The sequence below is a fragment of the Tamandua tetradactyla genome, chromosome 21, assembly GCF_023851605.1.
Source record: "Tamandua tetradactyla isolate mTamTet1 chromosome 21, mTamTet1.pri, whole genome shotgun sequence".
In the NCBI taxonomy this organism is placed as follows: Eukaryota; Metazoa; Chordata; class Mammalia; order Pilosa; family Myrmecophagidae; genus Tamandua; species Tamandua tetradactyla.
This window is the reverse complement of record NC_135347.1, coordinates 1,545,856-1,568,105: the sequence shown is the minus strand read 5'-3', so window position 1 is coordinate 1,568,105 and position 22,250 is coordinate 1,545,856.

Below are 22,250 nucleotides of genomic sequence, written 5' to 3'. Positions count from 1 at the left end.
TGGAACTAAGTACAGAAGCAAATATCTAGTGAAACATATTAGGCATAGATAAAGTAGGTAGAGTCTAGCTATGAAAGAACGGAAGGAACAAACAGTCACCAAACACCCATGAGTCACTCTATATAGATGGGCATCCATTGACAACACCCTTTCTGGTCTCACATGTCATCTTCTTGAAAATCACACATAAAATCAAAGCAAGAAAAAAAAAAGACAAAACGCCTGCCATGCCAGAGACCCGGGTTCAATTCCAGTTGTCTGCCCATGTAAAAAAAGAAAAAAAAATCAGAGCTTGTGCAGTAAACCATTGGTGAGCTACAGTTACTTGCTAGCTCTATGTGCTATTTGCTTTCTCTCATAGAGCAAGCATGTATTGACTCCATGAATCTTTCATCTGCTGAGACCCTTTGCTCAAAACTCAATTGGTTCTCATAATTATCCCATCAGTGGGGAGACCTCGTGTGGCAGGAAGCAAAATGGACTAGACAACCACTGTGTACCATAGAATTCTGGTTGTGTGCTCCTCCTACTCTGATTGCAACTTATGCATATTAACCTGCCCGACTTCTTTCCCCTTGCTTCTCACCAGGTAGTGTAAAATGCCTTAATAAACCACATGGCTTAAGCATTTTCATTTGGTCTGTGAGCCTGTCAGGTTCATAACCCACATAATAGTCTATCTGATAGCATATTGGGAAGCTACCATTGCAGCAAAGTAATTTCCCACATTCATCACTTTCTCTCCATGCCCATTGGCACTACTCTACTGGAAGCCTTCTTTTCAAACTCATATTACCTACCACCTAAGCCTGGGCCCCTCCCCTCTTAATCAGTTCTGCATAATTCTAGAGTTGTTTCTCTTAAATGAGCATCTATTTTATCACTCCCTTAACTCAAAAACCTGAGAAGTCCTGTTACCGAACAAAGGTGGTGGATTCTTCTGCCCCATATGCTCAAATGACCAATTCCTGAGACACGGGAGGTTTCAAAGAGAGAAAAACTTTATTACTGGGTGCATAGCAGGAGAGCAGGTGGCCTAAATATCTGTCTCCCCAAACTGTAGTAATTCTGATCGTTTTGTTAGGAAAAAAAGATGGTCAGGGTTTAGGAAAATGAGCACAGTGGCTCCAGATGATGTAATTAGAGGGGATATAATTATTGAGTATGCACAGATTGAGTACATGCCTAGTCACAGAACGTGTGTAAGAAGACAATGAAGTGTTATAATGAGGTAAAGGTGACTTGCAGGTTAAAGTCTTAGTGACTTATCCATGTCAGGTGAGCCCATTTAGGTTAGATCCAGTCTCAGTTGCTAAGATAACTGGATTTGAGGTGGGTTAGTTCTGGGCTGAACCAAGACCCTCCATTAATAAAATCAGGGACTGTCTTTAGATTTCAAGACTCTGTAGTTGAAGAAACAAATAAATGGGTGCAAATGAAGGTTAGTCACAAGGTCTTTGCAATCGCAGGGGCACAAGATAAGGCTTATACGATCATTATTAGAGATTAAGGCAGCTGGATTACAATTTAGAAATTGTAATTTAGAAATACCTGAAAAGGTATTTCCCTCTGTCTACTCTGATATACTAGAAAGCAAAAAGGAACATCTATATAATGATTCATGAATTAAAATTATCATTTAAATCCTGACTTCTCACAGCCTCCTTTAACAAATCGAAACTGTTCTGATTTTCAAAGCTCTGCATGATATTGCACCATTCTATTAAGAAACCAATCTTCTAAAAATAATCTCATCAGTCTCCTCCAAATAGCAGATGCACTGTGACTAGGATATGGTGCCTTCAGTAAGGTAGCTTTCCTTACCTGGAATACCTGTCCCCTAGTCATTACCCATCCAAATTTTTTCTCCCTCATTAGATCATAATCTTCACAGGGCAGCAGCCTTGCACCTTTGGCTCATCATTGTAGACCCAGCACCCAACAGTTTCTGGTACATAATCTGTGGAATGAACGAATAAATGAGTGAATGAACAACTACAAACCTCAGCTTTTCCCATCAAATTGCATTCTTCTTCCTACTGAGTATAGATTACAATTTTATCCCCCAGTCACTATTGTATCTCAAAGTAGATAATAAAAATATTGGATATAATGACTGTACGTTAAGTTGTATACATAGAAGAAATTCAGTAAGAGCAGTGTCACAGATAGCTCAGAGATCCTCAGACTCAAGGATACATCACTGCCACCTCGGAAGCCTGTTTAGCATGCTGATATCTGGGAACCATCCTCCAAAATTTTGGTTCATTAATTTGGAGATGCAACCTAAGGATGCAGCATTTTTTCCAAAACTCTTGATAGCTCTGATGCAAGGGTTTCATCCATCCGTGGCATATTGAAAAATATTAAACAAGGGAGTATGGGATGCCCAGTGCAAGTGCAAGTGATCATCTCTACTTCTCTTATTATGATCAATATTAGTAAAAAGATTAAAATGAATATCAGGGCAGCCTGAAAGACATTGGGGAAAGATGGGTCTACATCCTTTACCTTAGCTGGTGTGGTTTGGGGGAAAAAAAGAGGATTTATTGCTAATTGTATATGAGAATGAAAAAGAGAGTGTGTGTGCATGTGTGTGTTTCCTTTCCCTTAGTTTTTTTGTTTTTTTAGCTGCTGTTCTGCCTGACCAGCTGCTTATTGGCTATCATTGCCTCTCCACGGGAAGGTGGGAAGAAGCAGTACCACTCTTAGTTCCTCAGGCAAACGCCCTCTGTCACCCAAAGGCTTGAATGGCTCTGTTTCTTATTTGAATGATATCATGACACTCATTCTTTCAGTGAGCATTTATTGCATGTCTACATTTGAACCCATCAGCCAAATCTAAAATTTAAATTAATATTTTAAAACTTTTAAAATTTATTGTTACTTGTAGATCATTTCAGACTGAGGAAGTACATAAAGGTCAAAGAAGACTTTTGACTTGGAGACTTTAAAAAGGAAAAGTTTTTCAAGTTGTGAAACTACTTTATGTGTGGGCTTATAGAATTGAAATCTCCTTGACTTTTGTTGTACCTTCTGAATGAAAATTTTACATAGTTTTTCCAATCCTGCTATCATGGAATTCACCTGCATATTCTAGTCCGCAATTTTAACATAAAGTTGTCAATTTAGATACTCAAACTTTAAGTTTTAGACATATAGTAATGAGTTTGACATTTTGGATAATGTATATAATAATGAAATATATTAATTTATTTGAAAAGTTTCTTTTATATATCCTTAAATTGCTTATTTGGTGTTTCATTAAATCTGCAGTCAGTTGGATTCTAACTGAATTTCAAGCTTTATCAAGTTGTGGAAATTCAAAGAAATCCAAAACTAATCCAGAGTACCATAAACATTTGCATGTTAAGTAAAGACAATTGCCTTCTTGCACCAGACCTCATTTTCACCAGTTCAAAATTGTAACTCACAAAGAAGTAAATGGCTAACCTAATGATGGAAACAGATGAAGAATTTAATGCTTCCTTACCATATGTGGTACACCAAAGAAATAACAGTAAAGTGCAGTACTAATGGGACACTAAAACATTAACGAAAATATTCCATAGATAAAATTCTCTATTTACTGATCAGGACATTACTTACTTGAGTAATGGCTCCAAGTTTCTGGTTGTTTTGCATCCAATTAGACAATTTACAAAAAGAAAGATAAGCATTTTAGTTGTAATTAATGTTATAGTGAGCCAGGCTCAGGCAACTATGCAAAAAATAGTGATCTTATACAATAAATCAATTCAATACTATGCTGAGTAATGCAAGGAATAAAGCCCCACCAGGAAATATTAACCTTCTACCCTATGGAAACCATTCAAAAACAATTACACACAGACTAATATAATCCCCACAAAGTTTAGTCAGCATCTTTACCTGGCTTTTATAGTATTTATCTTCTCATTTTATCTAATATAGGGCATGAGAAGTATTTTCTTAATTTTCCATTGCTTACCTGAAGAGTAGTATTGTCCTCATTGTGTGAGGATTTTATCATACCCGAGGAGGTATTTGCCTTTTCAAATCTATAAAAGTCCTCATTTAAAAATCTTTATTGAAGTATTTTATATTTTACAAGACAGGCTCCAAAGAATTTTACATTAAATATGGACAACAGTGGCTCAGTGGCAGAGTTCTTACTTGCCATGCTGGAAACCTGAGTTTAATTCCTGGTGCCTGCACATGTAAAAAAAAAATGTAATTTACATATAGCTCTTTAACTGAAGCCCCCCAGCCTCTCTGAGATTTTTGTAAAATCTGACCAAAAGTTTATATCTCCTTTTCTCCCAGTTTTTTTCTGCAGAAGAAAGTGAAGAACATAACAAGATCAGATTTTGAAGGCGTCCTTTGTGGAGAAAGTTATATTTACTGGATAAATATCTGCAGAAAAATGACATTTTAGTGTCTCCCACAAAAATAGTTGACTATTCTATCACCTAACTCCTTATACCCTACCACAACCACAGAAGCTTTTTAGTTTTTCAAGATGAGCTCTAGTGCAAGAAGACAATTGTCTTTACTTTTAGTTTTTCAAGATGAAATATGCATAGAAAACAAAAGATCAGTAGTTACACGAAGAAATCTTTCTTCATGAAAATAAACAAAACAATGCACAAAAAAGAGCTAAGAGGTGAACAGACAAGGTAAAAAGAAAGATTATAAATTTAAACAACAGTAGTACACCTAAACAATGGAATATTACTCAACAATAAAAAGGATCCAACTATCAATGCACAGAACAATATGGACAGATATCAAATGCATTATGCTACAGGGGGAGAAAAGCACATATACTAAAGGCTCTATATTGTATGATTCCATTTATATAACAGTCTAGAAAAGGCAAAACAATAGGGCTAGAAAACAAGAGTGGAGCAAAGGGCTGACTAAAAAGAGACATGATGGGATCTGGGGGTGTGATGGACTTGTTCTACATCTTGATTTTGTGTTAGTTACATAACTATGTGTCACCATGGCCACATGTCTACCCACCAATAAGATGCAAAACAGCATGTTATTTTTTAAAAAGAAAAAAGAGCTAAAACAAGGAAGAGCTCTTAAAAATTTAAATATGATAGCCAGAGCGAAAAATTCAAAGGGAGAATTAGAGAATGGAGTTGAGTAAATCTCCTAAAAAGTAGAATTAAAAATACAGAGATAACAATAGAAGATTAAAAATTATCCATAGCAAATTTAAGAGCACTCTAGATAAAGATAAGATGTTATAATATTAAAAGCTTACAGAAAATGAAAAAGGCCTTATATAGTAAAGCAGGATAAAGTAGAAGAATGGACTTTTCAACAGCAATTCTGAAAGCTAGAAGGCAATGGGTCAAAGCTAAACATCCTGTTAAAAATAATTTTGACCTTGAATTCTATATCCAGCTAAACAATCAATAAAACATGTAAAGTGTCACAAAACTCCTCTTTCCTGCACCCATTCTCAGGCTGTCATTGGAAAATATGATTTCCCAAAATAAGGGAGCAAATCAAGGATGAGGAGAAATGAGATCCAGGAAACCGGGGACCCAAAACAGAAAACAGGGTCAAAGAATTTCCTAGAGCAACAGCAGTGATAGTAACTTCTTAAAATGCTAGTTCAGTATGAAGCAGATTAATTCACTCAGGAAAGGTAATTCCAGGAAAAAGTATAAAGTGGATAAATAATTGGACAAGCCTGACTCTGTGGCCAATTGAATTGAAAAGACATTTTCCAGAGTTATTGGCCAATGCGAGAATATTGTGTCATTTTGTCAAATGCTTTTCAAAAGAGAGAACAAAGGAGTAGGTGAAGGAATTATTAACTCCAGCATAAACAAAATTTTCACAATAAATTAAAAACAAAATAATTCATTCAGCAGTAATATATATATAGAATTATAATAATGAAAAGAATGACTATGGATTCAATTTTTCAGTTGAGATAAAATTATAGTGAGTGCAGAAGACAGAAGACAGTTAAGCTAAAATTCTCATATACCATAGAAGCAATTCCACTGAAAAGGAATTTTAAAAATGGAATTATGTATAACTTATTTAGAAATATGGAGGCAAGTCAGAACGAAATAGCTTGAAGAATTTAAATTAATTGCTTGTGAGGCATGAAGAGGATAGGAAGGCGAGGAGGTCTTTAAGACACAAGAGAAGATATAAGATGGTTGTTTATAACACCTTTCCATCCTTTGGATTTTTTAATAAAAATATTTGTAAGTAACCTTTGACAAAGAAAATAAACATTATTTTTAAAATAAGAGATAACCAGAACTTTGCCGATGATTTCCTCTTTTGCCATCTGCAATGTTTTTAATTACTTTAGTAAGGAGGGATTGGTGATGAAAGAAAGAAGGAAATGAGGGAGAGAGGACAGAAAAGAAAGGAAATCTACATCAAATACATTGCAACTAATTATGTGTGTTATTAAATTTCATTTTGGATCTTCTTAATAAAATATTTTATTTGACTCCAGTGGACCACCTCAGCCCAATTTTGATAACAATGTTTCTAGCAAATTCACTGTGTTTGTTTAGTCCCTAGTAATAAAGTCATTACTCACCTAACTGGGGTGTCAATATGAAATGTCCTTAATTTAAGTATTATCAAGACGTACCAAATAGTGCTTAAATAGCAGCTGTGCTGGAAATGGGTGTATTATTAATAAGTACTACTTGATAAATTTGTAACTGTCTTAGTTTCCCAGCAGCTATGACAAACACCACACAATAAGTTGGCGTAAACAATGGTAATTTATTGGGTCACAGTTTCCAGGCTGGAAGAGGTCCAAAATCAAGACATCAGTGAGGCAATGCTTTTTCCCCAAATTCTATCACATTCTCATGAAGGCTGCCAGCACTCCCTGGGGTTCCTTGGTCTGTGCTCTATTTCATGTCACATGGTGATGTCCTCTTGCTGCTCTCCTGTTCCTGGTGACGTCCAGCTTCTGACCTCTCCCTGGGTATTTATAAGTCCTCCAGTAATAGGATTCAGACCCACCCTGATTTAGATGACCACGCCTTAGCTAAAAACTTCTCCAAAGGGTCATAGCTACCTTGGATTCACAGCCACAGGCATGGGATTAAGGTTAAGAATGTGTTTTTTGGGGGGGTACAGTAACATAGCAAAAGAGGCACATTACATGTATCAGTGATAGCTGTCACATCAGCACTGCAAATGAGTACTTTTGTCCCCATTTAAGAAAGAGTAAAACTGAAGCTTCAGTCGGTTCGGTTAACTTTTCCAAGACCATTCAGAGAGAGAGTAGCAGAGCCACTTCTGTTCTGTAAATGGACCATCACAATAAATTTCAGGCATCCAGAATGCTAATTAGGTCTTGGTATAAATAACGTTTTCAATAAAAAAGTCAAATGTGTCCGTCTTATTTTAAAAAATAAAGGAAAATCATAAAAATCTCTAAATCTACTAGTAATGTCTTAGGCATCTGGGAAGTGGGCTTGTTTGTGCTGGTGGAGCGGCCTTTTCAGAAAATATCAGATTTTTCTCTTACTTTTTGGAAGCTGATACGCAACTTCTGGCAGGTTCTTTAGATAACCTGTCAAAAAAATTTATCCTTAAGTACTATGTGTGTATAAATATAAAATATACTGAAATGAAATTGATCCAAATGCTTTAGCTCCTTCCCCTTCAAAAATAACTAGACAGGGGCGGGCAAAGGTGGTTCAGTGGTAGAGTTCTTGCCTGCCATGCCAGAGAACAAAGTTTGATTCCTGGCCCATGCACCTCCCAAAAACAAACAAAAAGTTCAGCAAATGATGTTGTAATAACAGGATACTCATATGGAAAAAGAATGAAATGTGACCCCTACAATAAAGCATACAAAAAAAAAATAACTAGACAATTTCTTAATTACAAAATCATCTCTTTTCAGGATTTGCAATTTAGTCCGAAAGACTATATTCTATGAGTTCAACTGATGATAAACAATTATGCTCCAGCTCATTGCATTTGTTACCAGTTTTCTACTTTAAATAAGGTGAGGAGGGTGGGCCACAGTGGCTCAGCAGACAGAGTTCTCACCTGCCATGCCAGAGATACTGGTTCAATTCCTGGTGCCTGTCCATGCAAAACAAGACAAAACAAAAGTGAGGTGAGGAGAGGACAGTGTGGGTTAATTTAATTTACAAATTTAATATTTTAATACATATGCACAATTCATCTTTCCTAGTGAGTTTTTATGTCCTCTGAATGTCATCATTGTATAAAATTATATAATAAATCCTGATGTTAAAAAAAAAGAATAAATATCTTTAAAGGGGAGAATATCTTTGTAGAAGGTTGAAGTAAGCCTTTTCATCAACTCCTCCATTAAATAACAAAGCAAGATTAACCTCAGCACTCGCTGAATGTTCTTCTCCAAGAAGCATAGCAGGCTATAAACAATGGCCTGACAGTTGATTCACAGTTAAAAAATACCAAGTGCAATCATCGATGTTGACTTAAAATGCATTGTAGTCAGAAAATCCAAGTTTTCTTTAAGCAGTTTTATTGCGATACATTCACATTCCATATAATTCATCTAAAGTGTACATTCAATGGCTTTTAGTATAATCACAGAGTTGTGCATTTATCACAACAATCTATTTTAGAACATTTTCATTACTACGAAAAGAAAAACCCCGTAACCCTATCAGTCTCCTCTCAGTCCCTGTATCCTTCCAGCCCTAGATAACCACTATTCCATTTCTGTTTCTATAGATTTATTAATATTTACATTTTATATAAATGGAATAATATCATATGTAGTACTTTGTGTCTGGTTTATTTCAGTTAGCATAATTTTTAATTATTATTTTTTTATTAGAGAAGTTATAGGTTTACATAAAAATCATGTAAAAAATACGTTTCCGTATATCCCTCTGTCATGGTCAGTTTCATGTGTCAACTTGGCCAAGTTGTGATGCCTGTTTGTCTGGTTGGGCAAGTGCTGGCCTGTCTTTTGCTATAAGGACATTTCATAGAATTAAATCATGATCATGTCAGCTGCATCCACAGCTGATTCCATTTGTAATCAGCCAAGGGGAGTGTCTTCTGCAATGAGTAATGCTCAGTCTAATCACTGGAAGCCTTTTAAGGAGGATTCAGAAGAGACAGGCTCTTCCTGCTTCGGCTGTTGAGCCTCTCCTGTGGAGTTCGTCCAGACCCTCCATCGGAATCGTCGGCTTCACAGTCCGCCCTGCGGATTTTGGACTCTGCGTTCCCACGGTCACCTGAGACGCTTTTATAAATTTTATATTTGCAAGTGTTCCCTGTTGATTTTATTTCTCTAGAGAACCCTAACTAATACCCCCTCTATTGTAGAGACTTTTCATTGGTGTTGTAAAATATTACTGTTAACTATTGTCCATAGTTTGCATTAGGTCTATTTTTCCCTTGTATCACCCTATTATTAATATCTTGTAACAGTGACGTACATTTGTTATAATTCATGAAAGAACATTCTTATATTTGTATGATTAGCCACAGTCATTGTCCATAACAGGATTCACTATGTTATACAGTCCCATGTTTTATCCTCTAACTTTCCTTGTAGTAACATACAAGACCCAAAGCTTCCCATTTCAACCATATTCGAACACACATAATTTGGCAATGTTAATTACACTCACAATAATGTGCTACCATCACCACTGTCCATTTCCAAACGTTTGCAATCAGCCTAATTAGAAATTCTGCATAAATAAAGCCTCAAATCCCCATTCTCTACCCCCATTTTATCCCTTGCTAACCTAGATTCTAGATTCTAGGTTATTATAATGAGTTCATATCGGTGAGATCATACAATATTAGTCCTTTTGCATCTGGCTTATTTCACTCAACGTAATATCCTCAAGCTTCATTCATGTTGGTGCATGAATCAGGACTCCATTTCTCCACAAAGCTGAATAATATAACCCATTGCATGTATGTACCACATTTTATTTATTCATTCATCAATTAATGGGCATTTGGGTTGCTTCTATCTTTTGGCAATTGTGAATAACGCCATTATGAACATCGGTGTGCAGTGTGTCTTTGAGTCCCAGCTCTCAATTGCTCTGGGCACACACTGGGTAGTGGGATTGCTGGATCATACGGCAGTTCTGTCCTTAGCTTCCTGAGGACCCGCCACCCCATCCTCCACAGCAGCAGCTCCATTCCACATTCCCACCAGCAATGCATGAGTGCTCCCACTCACCCCCGTCTTCTCCAACACTTGTGAGTTTCTATGTTAATAGTGGCCGTTTTAGCAGGTGTAAAATGACATCTCGTGGTTTTGATTTACATTTCCCTCATAGCTAGCGATGTTGAGCATCATTTCACATGCTTTTTGACCATTTGTGTTTCCTCTTTGGAAAACTATCTACTCAAGTTTTTTGTTCATTTCAAGTTGAATTGTTTGTCTTTTCATTGATGAGTTGTAGGATTTCCTTATATATTCTGGATATTAAACCTTAATTGGATATGTGATTTCCAAATATTTTCTCTCATCAAGTAGGCTGCCTTTTCACTTTCTTGACAAAGCCCTTTGAAGTGCAAAAGCTTTTAATTGTGAGGAAGTCTATTTATCTGGGTTTTTTCTTTGCTTGTGATATGGGTGTAAAGTCTAAGAAATCATTGCTAAACCAAGATCTTGAAGGTGCTTCCTTACATGTTAAATGCCAGCAAGTTACAAAGAATCAGTTGCATTTTTAATGATGCAAATTAAATGCACCTTTAATATGACACCCAAAAGCAATGTGGGATTCTGGATTGGATTCTGGAACAGAAAAAGTACATTAGTGAACAAACCGATGAAATCTGAACAAAGTTGTTATAGTAATGTTCCAATGTTAATTTCTTAGTTTTGATCATTGTACTATAATTGCATAAGATGTTAACTTTAGGGGAATCTAGGAAAGAGTATGTGACAACTTTCTTTGCCACTCTCCTGTAATCTAAAATTATTTCAAACAAAATAAAATGTTAGAAAAATATACTCCTTGTAATCTAACATAAAATTATCTGTTGAATGTATACTTGGTGTGAAAAAAAGGTAAATACACCTGGTCAAAGAGGCACATATTATCTGCAATAATAAATCTTATCAGCTCATAATTAATGGAAAATATATTATTACTATATGTGTATCATTCAGGGTCTTCCAGAGAAACAGAACCAACAGTATATGTGAATGGATGGGTGGACAGATGGATACAGATGGAGATGAATGTGTGTGCATGTGAGTGAGTAAGTATTTGACAAAACAACTGGACCCCTATCTAGCCAAGTCAACAAATAAATTTAACCATAACATAGTGGGGTCAATTTTTCTGACAGACTAAAATATTTCTAAGAATATTAATATTGAGCCCCCCAACACAGTATGCATTTCTAAATATCATTAACAAGCACAACCTCCTGGAAAGAACTAGGCGCAAAATAGATCTATCCTGATTTTGCTGCTCAATGGCTATGAGTTCACATCATAAAATTGAAGCAATTGGATTAAAATCTTAAATGCCTTCTTCATCTCTAAAAGTATCTAACTAGGTGATATTGAGTGTCTCCTCATAGTCCACTTATTAAATTAACCCAAAACTTCAACTCCTGAATTGAACAGAAACTCCACTTCAAACAAGCTTAAGAAGAAAACACATTTATTGACCTACCTAACTGAGCAGACTGGAAATAGTGCTCCACTGTCCGTATTTAGTTCAGAGTCATCAGCACTTGGTTTCTCTCCAGATCTTGGCTCTGTCTTCTATGAAGTTGGCTTCATTCTCTGGCTCGACATGATGGCCTTGAAAATCATAATCCCCCAGGGTTATCTCTGACTGGACTATTTTGGATGTCAAATGAATCCCTGACTCACTATAATAAAGGAGCCAGGTCTGGAGCACACACTTACCCCTTAGCGGACTGTGACTAGCACCTCCACTGCAAAATTTCTACTGTTTTAATCTGAGCGCATCTTAACTATACATATTTTGATACCAGGAAATGGAGCACTGCAGAATAGAGGCTGGCTTAATGGAAGATGAAGAATACAGAACAGAAAATAAAGACTCTATTATTCCTTTCTGGTAAATTGACAATTTTCTTATGCCACATTGAAGGAGTCAAACTATGGCCCTTTTATGTTGCAACTCAGACAATATACCTACCAAGGCTACAGCAATTAGGGACTTGGGAAGACATGCATTCAAGTGTTTTTCACATTTCTTAAGGCCAGCAGTAAAACTTTACAAGAAAGAGACAAACAGCTGAATATGGCCCAATGTAAGCACAGAGAAAAGAAAAAATAACTTCATTAAGAGAGGCTCTTTTTGTAATCCGAAATGATGGAAATTTGAATGTTAGAAAAATGAATTATCTAACTTAACAAATATCAATGCTAATAGAGGTTGGAAATAGGCTGTTTGGAAGGATATAAGATTGAAGCATGAGAAAAACATGAAACTCAGGTAACTCATATTAAATATTCTTTGCCTGAGAAAAGATAAAGCATTTTGATGTCCACCAACCCAAGGCTGTTTGAAATCACCTCAAGGGACTATCCAAAATTTGCAAAATATGAATATAAGCATTTTAAGTGTATGTGTTTGGGAAGGGGCTAACTTGGGAGGCTATGCTGTGTGTAGGTTTTGCAAAAACTTCTTCAGCTTCCACAATAACTTCTCCACCAACTCCAAGTATTATGGTAACTCAATGCAATCAGTTAAGATTCTAACCACCCAAAGTTAGACCAGACTCCCCAGATAAAAGGCAGTCCTCCACAAAATTCCTCTGTACTTTCAATCATGTAAGATTAAGACAGGTTTTTCTCTTACTTGCAGCTAGAAACACCATAACAAATATACTATTGCTATGCCCATGACATTACAATTAGGGGCAAGTATCAGAAACCTGAATAACCCTTGTTTAAGCACATTAGGGCTTTGGTTTTTCTCATGAAATGCAGTATCTGAATGTGGATAGTCCAGGGTTGATATAAAGACTATATCCCAGGCTGCTTCTACCATTTTGTTTAGCCAAACTTAGCATGTGCTTGTCACTTTGTTATCAGAAATTGACTACATCAGCATTTCAATTAGGAAAAAAGGGAAGGGCAAAAAACCAAGGGTCAATAAGCCTGCTTCCCTTTTAAATAACTTTCTCAGAACTGCATCGCAACCATTGTTATGTACATTTTATTATCTTTAGCTGTGTCCACTCACTTTCCTATATGCACAGGGAGCTGGGAAATACAGTTCTTATGGCTGGACATATTTCCACTCCAAAAACAATGAGAATCATATTTCTAAGATAGAAGGGAAAATGTCACTAGTCAGCATTAGCCATCTACACCACACTCCTAAATTGTGTATACAGCTAATAACTCCCCTTTATTCTCTTGACTCATGTATCAAAGGAGCTTTTTAAGCTCTTCATGTTTATGAATTACAGACACTTCAAATTGAGTATGTATAAAATAAAGCTGGTGATTTCCATGCTCAGTCTGTCTCTTCTTTAGTCATCCTGATCTTGGTAAATGGCACCACCACTTAGCCACTGATTGACTCTACCATTCAAATGTCCCTGCTGAAACCCAGAAATCATCCTGCATTCAGCTTTTGCTCACTCCCGTCCATACAGTGAATTCATCATCACAATGAGTCAGTTCTTCTTTCTAGTGTACCTCAAATCAATCAACTTCTCTTTAATTCCAGTGTCATCACCTTAGTCAAGCAACCCTTGTCTCATATGGACTCCTGGAATGTCTTCTAACTGGTTCCCTTGTTTCTACTCTTGCTCCATTCCAGTACAATTTCCACATGGCTTCCAGAGTGACCTTCCAAAACTATAAATCAGATGCTGTCCTCCTGCTGAAAACCCTCCAATATCTTAGCACTGTACTTTATCTTACCATGGTCTACAAGGTCTCATAAAGTGGTTCCTTCAAACCTCTCCCATCATCTCATTCTCCTTGCTCACTGGATTTCAGCCACACCAATCTCCTTTCTTTTCCTCTAACATTCTAAGTCTTTCCCCCACTGTGTAATTTTGTACTATCTGGAATGTCCCTCTCCGATTGGCTTTGTCCAAATCTTCCAATCAATCTTTCATCATTTAATCATATAGTGTTTCATAGCAATTAATCATAATCTGTAATCCTAATCTGTAATTATTTTATTCACCATTGTCTTGCTCTGCAATAATATATATGTTCTATCAGGACAAGGAACTAGCTTTCCCAGTTAACTAACATATCTAGGTCCTATTCAGAAAATTTACCGAGTAATTAATTAGATTCACTCATTCAACAAATATGTTTTAACGTCCAACAAGAAGCAGTTCCAGGCACCGGGGATACAGCAATATACTAAAGGGCCAGAATCCCTGCCTTTATGGAGCTTACACTGTAGTGGGGAGACAGACATAAAACAAACCTGTAGTACATCAAAAGGAGATTTTTTAAATGTAAATAACCCACTGGACCCAGAAAAACTCTTGAGTTGTTTTCTCTTTCTCGTGACTTAAACAAGTACTGGAAACCAAGAAAACACTAGGAAGTTTGGCATATACCACTCCTTCCAAATGAGTATTTAGAGCTTGTGAATGTTACCATGCCTACAGAGCAACTGAATGAAGTGTCAGGTATCTGACATGTGTGCAAGAGGACAATGCAGTCTACGAACCACTGGAGGCTAAATGTTTGTTGACTGAGACAATGACCAAATAGGCAAACATACAATAATCACACTCACTGTGAAGATTCACAATCCTGATTATGACAAGGCCAAAAGAGTCAGCAAGATGGAATGCATGTACTGATTGTAAATACCAAAATGCCAAACCAAAAGGAGGCTGAAGTTGTGCTGGGAAGAAAGAGAAAAACAGAAAATAAATGGGATACCAGATTAGATTACTGCCTGTCAGCAGAGCTTATGACAGGACTGGCTGCCAGCTGTGGAAATGTGCAGACAAATGGTATGCCATACTAAACCGTCACACGTGCGCCCTGCCAAGACCATTGTCAGCGTGCAGCTGGGCTTCTCTTGGCAGAGTGGTTAATGTTCTCTCTCCATTTATTACCAGCTGCTTCATTTTTTTATATCAAGGACCAAATAATACATTTTTCACAACTAATGAAATTAAATGCCAAATTCAGATTTTGGAGGTGATATTGCCAATAATTTCTTGCCCAAATCTAAGACAATATCCACATTCAGTGTGACAGTGAGTTCACAAGTTCTAATACCTCTTTGAGCCACATGTGCTTTGAGAGGTTATACTTGAAATGGAGTGAGTGGAGGCCAAATGAAAATGGGGGGGCTGGGGAAATCTCAGCAAATGTTTCAAGCAAATAATAATAACATTAATATTAATAACGGTAATAATAATGCTTTCTAAAAACCAACATTTATTAAGCCAGCAACTTTATGAAGTACTTTACATGCATTATTTCATTCAGTCCTCACTGGAGTCATGTGCAATAGATGCAAATATTTTCCCTATTTTACATAAACAGGAAACAGGCAAAGAGAGACAAAGCTCTTGTTTTATTGTAGGAGGTAGAATAACAAAATAGGAGGGGAAAGAACAGTAGCAGGATAGTAGACAGCTGATTAACTGCCTTTGGTTTTATTTAATACATTTTACCAGTAGTGGGTTCATATTGTTCATAAAGGAAACGAACAATCACTTTCTTTAAGAAATTATGGGAAGTGATTCACTATGTAACATAACCAATACTCCTTACTTCATGTTAACATTTATACAGAGTAGAGTTTTTAATCATTACTGCAAAGCTTTTCACAACCTAAACAGGAATACTCTGAGAAGTCAATCTCCACAGAAATGCATGTATCTCCTTGAGCTCTCTGGGCCTCTTGGAGACTGAGAACATGCCCTTTCCATTTTCCTATCCCCAATGCTTCACATAAACCAGAAACACAGGAAGTGCTTACTAAATGATTGCTGAAATAATATGTCTATAATTCCATTAGCTCCTACAAAGTAAAAGAAGATACATATTTAATAAAATTATAGACTCTACAATTGGAAAAGCATGGCAAATAGACTTCGTCTCACAAGCCAACACTGATATAAATGCAGATGTTGCGTCCACTACTGTGTTGAACAGGACTCTGACACTACATCAGGACTTTTCCACAGAAAAAAAGACAACCTTTGATTATTAATTGATAATTAATTATAAATGTATGCCAAGTGCTTAGGAAAAGGTAAGTGGCCATCATATTTAGTGGTGAGAGACCTAAAGCTCTCTCCACTCTGATCAAGAACAAGACAAGGATGCTCACTTTCACCACCACTTCTCAATATTGTACTAGAACTTCTTGCCAGAGCAATTAGACAAGAAAAAGAAAAGACATTCAAATTAGAGAGGAAGTTAAACTCTCTATAGATGCAGACATGATCTTACATATACAAAATCCAAAGGAATCCACAAGACAACTATTAGAGTGAATGAATAAATTCAGTAAAGTGGCAGGGTATAAGAACAACACACACAAAACAACTGTGTTCTCTAAAAACAAAAAAGAAAGAAAAAAACAGTTGTGTTCTCATATACTAGCAATGAGCAATTTGAAGAGGAAATTTTAAAAGCAATTCCATTTATCATGGCATCTGAAAGAATAAAATACCATAGAACAAATTTAACCAAGGATACAATAGGCTTGAATACTGAAAACTACAAAACATAAATGAAATGAATTGAGGAACACCAAAATAAATAGAAAAAATTCTATGATCGTGGATTGGAAGAGTTATCATTGTTAATACGTCAATATCACTCAAACCAATATACAAATTCAATGCAATCCTTATTAAAATTCCACAGCCTTTTTTGCAGAAATGAAAACACTGATCCTCAGATTTATGGAATCCCAAGGGCCCCCCAAAAATCCAAAACAATTTTGAAAAAGAAGACTAAGGTTAGAGGACTCATATTTACAAATTTCAAACTGTTTGAAAATTTACAAACAAATTTACAAACTGTTTTACAAAGCTATATTACAATGTGGTACTGGCATAGAGATAGACAAATCAATCAGTGGAAAAGAAAATTCCAGAAACAGACTTAAACATCTATGGCCAATTGAATTTTGACAAGGGTACTAAGTGAATGTAGTGGAAAAAGAATAGTCTCTTCAACAAACGGTGTTGGGAAAACTAAACATCCACATGCAGAAAAATCAAGTTAGACTCTACCTTACAGCATACAGAAAAATCAACTCAAAATAGCTGAAGGGCCTAAATACAAGTGCTAAAACTATAAAAACTCTTAAAGATAACACAGTGATACCATCTTCATGACCTGGAATTGGGCAATGGATTCTTATATATGACACCAAAGGCACAAGCAACAAAATTAAAAAAAGACAAATTTGAATTCAACAAAATTGAAAACTTTTGTGCATCAAAGGAAATTATCATGAAGATGAATAAACAATCTATAGAATGGGAAAAAAATAATTTTAGAAACCATATCAGATAAGGGTGTAAAATTCAATATATATAAAGTATTTTTACAACACAGCAAAAATAAGAAAAGACAATCTAAAAAGTGAGCAAAGTCAGGGAATGAGACTCCACTGTGGGAAACCTCATTCCTCTATAAAAAGCACCAGTCAAACCAGAAAGGTGATTCCAGGAGCTACCTTAAAAAACAAAAAAGTACTATTCAGATTTTCAGCTTTATGGTATCTTAGGGCAAGTTTATTATTTTTATTGTTTTTTCTCATCAGAAGTGACCAAATTAACATGGTGAGATCTCTCTCTGAGACCAAATCTCTGTCCCATCCTTTCTCTAACCCCTTCCCATGTGCCCCTTATATTGGAGTGAGCACAGATGTACCTTCCTGCCTCCTTTTAAGAAAAAGAAAAGAATGGTTTTGCCACTGATTTAGCCATATGAAACATCTCATCCCCCTTCTCTGCATCTGAAGGTGTTGTCTCTATCTGGCTGTGAATGCTCTCTACAGTCTGGGCTGGCAGTATGCTAATCTTTTACTGTTCTTTTTCCCACCTGATTCCCCTTTTTTGGTGAGGTTTCCATGAGCTCTGTTAGATGTGCATCCTGCAGCTCATTGGTTTAAAATGTGCCCTCCTTTGATGTGGTTCCTGTCGGAGGAAGAGAAACCAATAATGCAAATGTTTTGATACTGCAAATTGACAAATTTCGTTTTGAAATAAAGAATCAGGAGGACCAGCTCTCAAAATAAAATAGGAAAAGGACTTGGACAGACATTTCTAGACAGAAATGTCTAGAAAAACAAGCGCTTAAAAAAATGTTCAACACTATTAGCTATTAGAGAAATGCAAATTAAAATCACAATGACATAGACTTTACACCCACAAGGATGACTGTCATTTTAAAAATGGAAAATAACAAGTGATGGAGAGGACGTGAAGGAATTACAACTCTAGTGCATTGTTATAAGGAATTTAAAATGGTGCAGCCACAGTGGAAAATAATATGGCAATTCCTCAAAAAGTTAAATACAAAATAACCATTTGACCCAGCAATCCCATTTATAGGTATGTACCCAAAGAGTAAAAACAGGGTCATAGGCAGATTCATGTACACCAATGCTCATAGCAGCAAAAAAATAAGCTGGAAATAATCTGTTTCCAATCAACAAATGAATAGATGAACAAAATGTGGTACATATACACAATGGAACATTATTCAGCCACGAGAAAAATGAAGTTAAGAGATATGCTATAACACTGAAGAAACTGGGAAACATTATGCTCAGCGATACAAGCAGGACACAGAGGGACTAAAATTGTATGATATCAATTATAAAAGGCGACTAGAAATAACAAATAGGCAGAGATAGAAATCCAATTAGAGATTATGGGGGGATAAAAGGAGATAAAGGAAAGGGGGGATGGGAAGGGGAGAGTGCTTCCTGGTAAAAATATAACTGTTTAATTAAAATTTTAAAAACAGAAAAGAGAAGTGGAAGCATATGCCTCACTTATTTGAAGATGTGTTTGGATCTTCTCGGATCCAAAGGAAGGAATGGAACAGGCGTGACTTGAGGACTTCCAGGAAGATGGTGGAGCAGAGTGGATGGAGTTCACTCCTGCTCCACGGAACAAGCTAGGGGAGGGGAGAGGACCACAGGGACTGGGTCCCCAGGAGTGAGGGAGCGCGCGGGGTCTCGAGGGAGTCTGGGGGAGTCTGGGGGATCGGAACGGGCAGCCTACAGCACATGCGGGTGTGACTGGGGAGAACTGACTGCCCCTCCACTCCAGCCTGCCCCAGCTGCGGGCTGTGGAAGCTCCCTGCGTGGGTCCAGAGTTGACAGCACCACGGGAGGCGCCGGGGCGAACCCACAGTCCACCGCAGGGGCCAGGCCCTCCGGCGCTGGGAGTGATCACCTGGCCAGGTGCCGGCGCAGCTGGCCCCACAGGGGCAGTGTCTGGCAGACCCACCAGGAGCCTGGCACTGTAGGTAGACTGATTCCCCTGGCGCTGCTTGGACCCGCAGTCAGGCCAGCAGGGACCCGCCATCAGGTCGCTATGGGCTGGGAGAGCAGCCCCCCACCACCATGCATGCCAGCCTTGAGCAATGGTAGGCCAGGAGGGCAGGTCAGAGGGAGGAGGGGCCTGCGGTGTGCCGCCTGCTGGTGAGAAGGGGTAAGTGCAGGCAGGCTAGCTCCCGACCTACTAGGGTTTTATTTTCCTAATATTTTTTTCTCCCCCGCTACTTTTATAAATACATTTTTAATATATATTTTAGTAGTAGTAAAATTGTTTTTACATTATTTTTAATTTTATACATATTTTATATTTTTATATTAGCTATTGAATATTTATTTTTATTTCTTGTTTTATATATTATCTTTTATTATTCTATTTCACTTCTTTGATTTTTATTTTTTTCTTAAATTTTCTCTCCCTTTGTTGGGCACCAGTATGAGCTCACTCCCAATATATCTTGGTGTGTCTCCTTCTGCCTCTGGGGCTGACCACTGTTGAGCTGTGTTTTGTTATTGTATTTGCTGTTTTTTTCTTATTTTTACTATTTTCTTCTTTTCTTTTTTCTTTTTTCTTTTTGTTTTTGGAGGGGGTGCATGAGCCAGGAGTCAAGCCTGGGTCTCTTGCATGATGGGTAGCCATTCTACCACTGAAGTACCTATGCATCCTGGCCCAGTTTCTAATAAACCCTTAAATTGAATTATATCCCCTATATGTGATCTAGACCCTAATTTGACGGAGAATAAATGACAAACCAGGTGCAAAAGGAGATTTCAATGCAAAACCAAGTAAATACAAAACTTTACATGAGTGAAGGAAACCAATTTGCAAAATAACCATATAAAGATAATCAAATGCCCAAAACACAACAGAAAATCACAAACCATGTGAAGATCAAAGCAGAAATGACCCAACCAAATGACCAAGTCAAAATCATAGGGGACCCAGAATATGGAACAACTACTCAAGATATTTATAAAGAAATAAAGGATATCAGAGAACTGGAAGAGCATAAAGAAGAATTTGGAAAATTGAATAGAAAAGTGACAGATCACACAGAAATGAAAGATGGAGTAGACCAAATTCAAAATATACTAGAGTCACACAGTAACAGAGTTGAAGAAGCAGAAGGAAGAATAAGTGAGATAGAAGACAGAAAATTGTACTAAAGCACACAAAAGAACAAATGACCAAAAAAATGGGAAAAAAAGCAACTGGATCTTAGGGAAATGACAGACAGCAAAAGGCAGGCAAATGTAAGGCTCATTGGTGTCCCAATAGGAGAAGACAAAAGCAAATAATTGGGGAAAATATTCCTAACTTTTATAAAAGATAAATATGCAAATCAAATAAACCCAATGAACTCCAAATAGAAAAAATGCAAGTAGGCTTCTCCAAGACACATACTAATCAAACTGTCAAATGTTGAAGAGAAACAGAAAGTCATGAAAACAACGTGGTAAAAGCAAGCTACTATGTACAAGGGAAAACACTGATTTCAGACTACTCAACAGGCACCATGGAAGCAGTGTTATGATATATTTAAGATCCTGAAGGAGAAAGGCTTTCAGCCAAGAATTCTTTATCCAGTTAAGTTATCCTTCAAAATTGAGGGAGAGATTAAAATCTTCAAAGACAAAGACTTTGGAAAGAACTAGTCAACAGAGGCCTGCCCTACAAGAACTATTAAAGGGAGTCTTATCAGCTGGAAAAAAAAAAAAAAAACACAGTACAGGAAGATGTGAAGGAGAGCACAGAATTGAAAAATATGAGTAATAGGGATTTAAAAATAAAAAGAGAGGGAAAGAAAAGAATCTATAGATCTGACAAGTAAAAACTAAAAGATGGTAGAGTCAAGAACCGTTTTTACAGTAATTACTTTGAATGTTAACAGACTAAACTCAACAATTGAAAGATACAGACTGGCAAAATGGATTTAAAAACATAATCCATCTATATGTTATTTGCAAGAGATATACCTTATACTCAAGGACACAATTAGATTGAAAATAAAGGAATAGAAAAGCATCTATGCAAGCCATAACCAAAAGAAAGCAGAAGTAGCTATACTAATATCAGACAAAATAGAATTCAAATGCAAAGATGTCATAAGAAACAAAGAAGGACACTACATATTAATAAAAAGAGACAATTCACTGAGAGTAAATAACAATCATAAATGTGCATACTCCCAATCAAGGAGCTCCAAAGTACATGAGGCAAACACTGGCAAAACTGAAGGGAGCTATAGCCATTTCAACAGTAATAGTGGGAGACTTCAATACACCACACCCCATTGTAGATAGAAGAACCAGATAGAGGATCAACAGGGAAATAGAGAACCTAAACAATGGGATAAATGAATTAGACCTAATAGACAGATATAGATTATTATACCCCCAAATACCAGGATATATATTCTTCTCTAGCACACATGGAACATTCTCCAGGAAATATCATATGCTGGGACACAAACTGAGTCTTTATACATTTGATAAGATTGGAATTATCCAATGTACTTTCTCTGATCACAACAGAATAAAACTAGAAATTAATAATCACCAAAGAATGAGAACTTATACAAACACATGGAAATTAAACAACACACTCTTAGATAATTAGTTGGCCAAGGAAGAAATTGCTAGAGAAATCAGCAAATATCTGGAGACAAATGATAGTGAGAATACAACATATCAAAACTTATGTGATGCAGCAAAAGCAGTGCTGAGAGGGAAATTTATTGCACTAAAAGCCTATATTTAAAA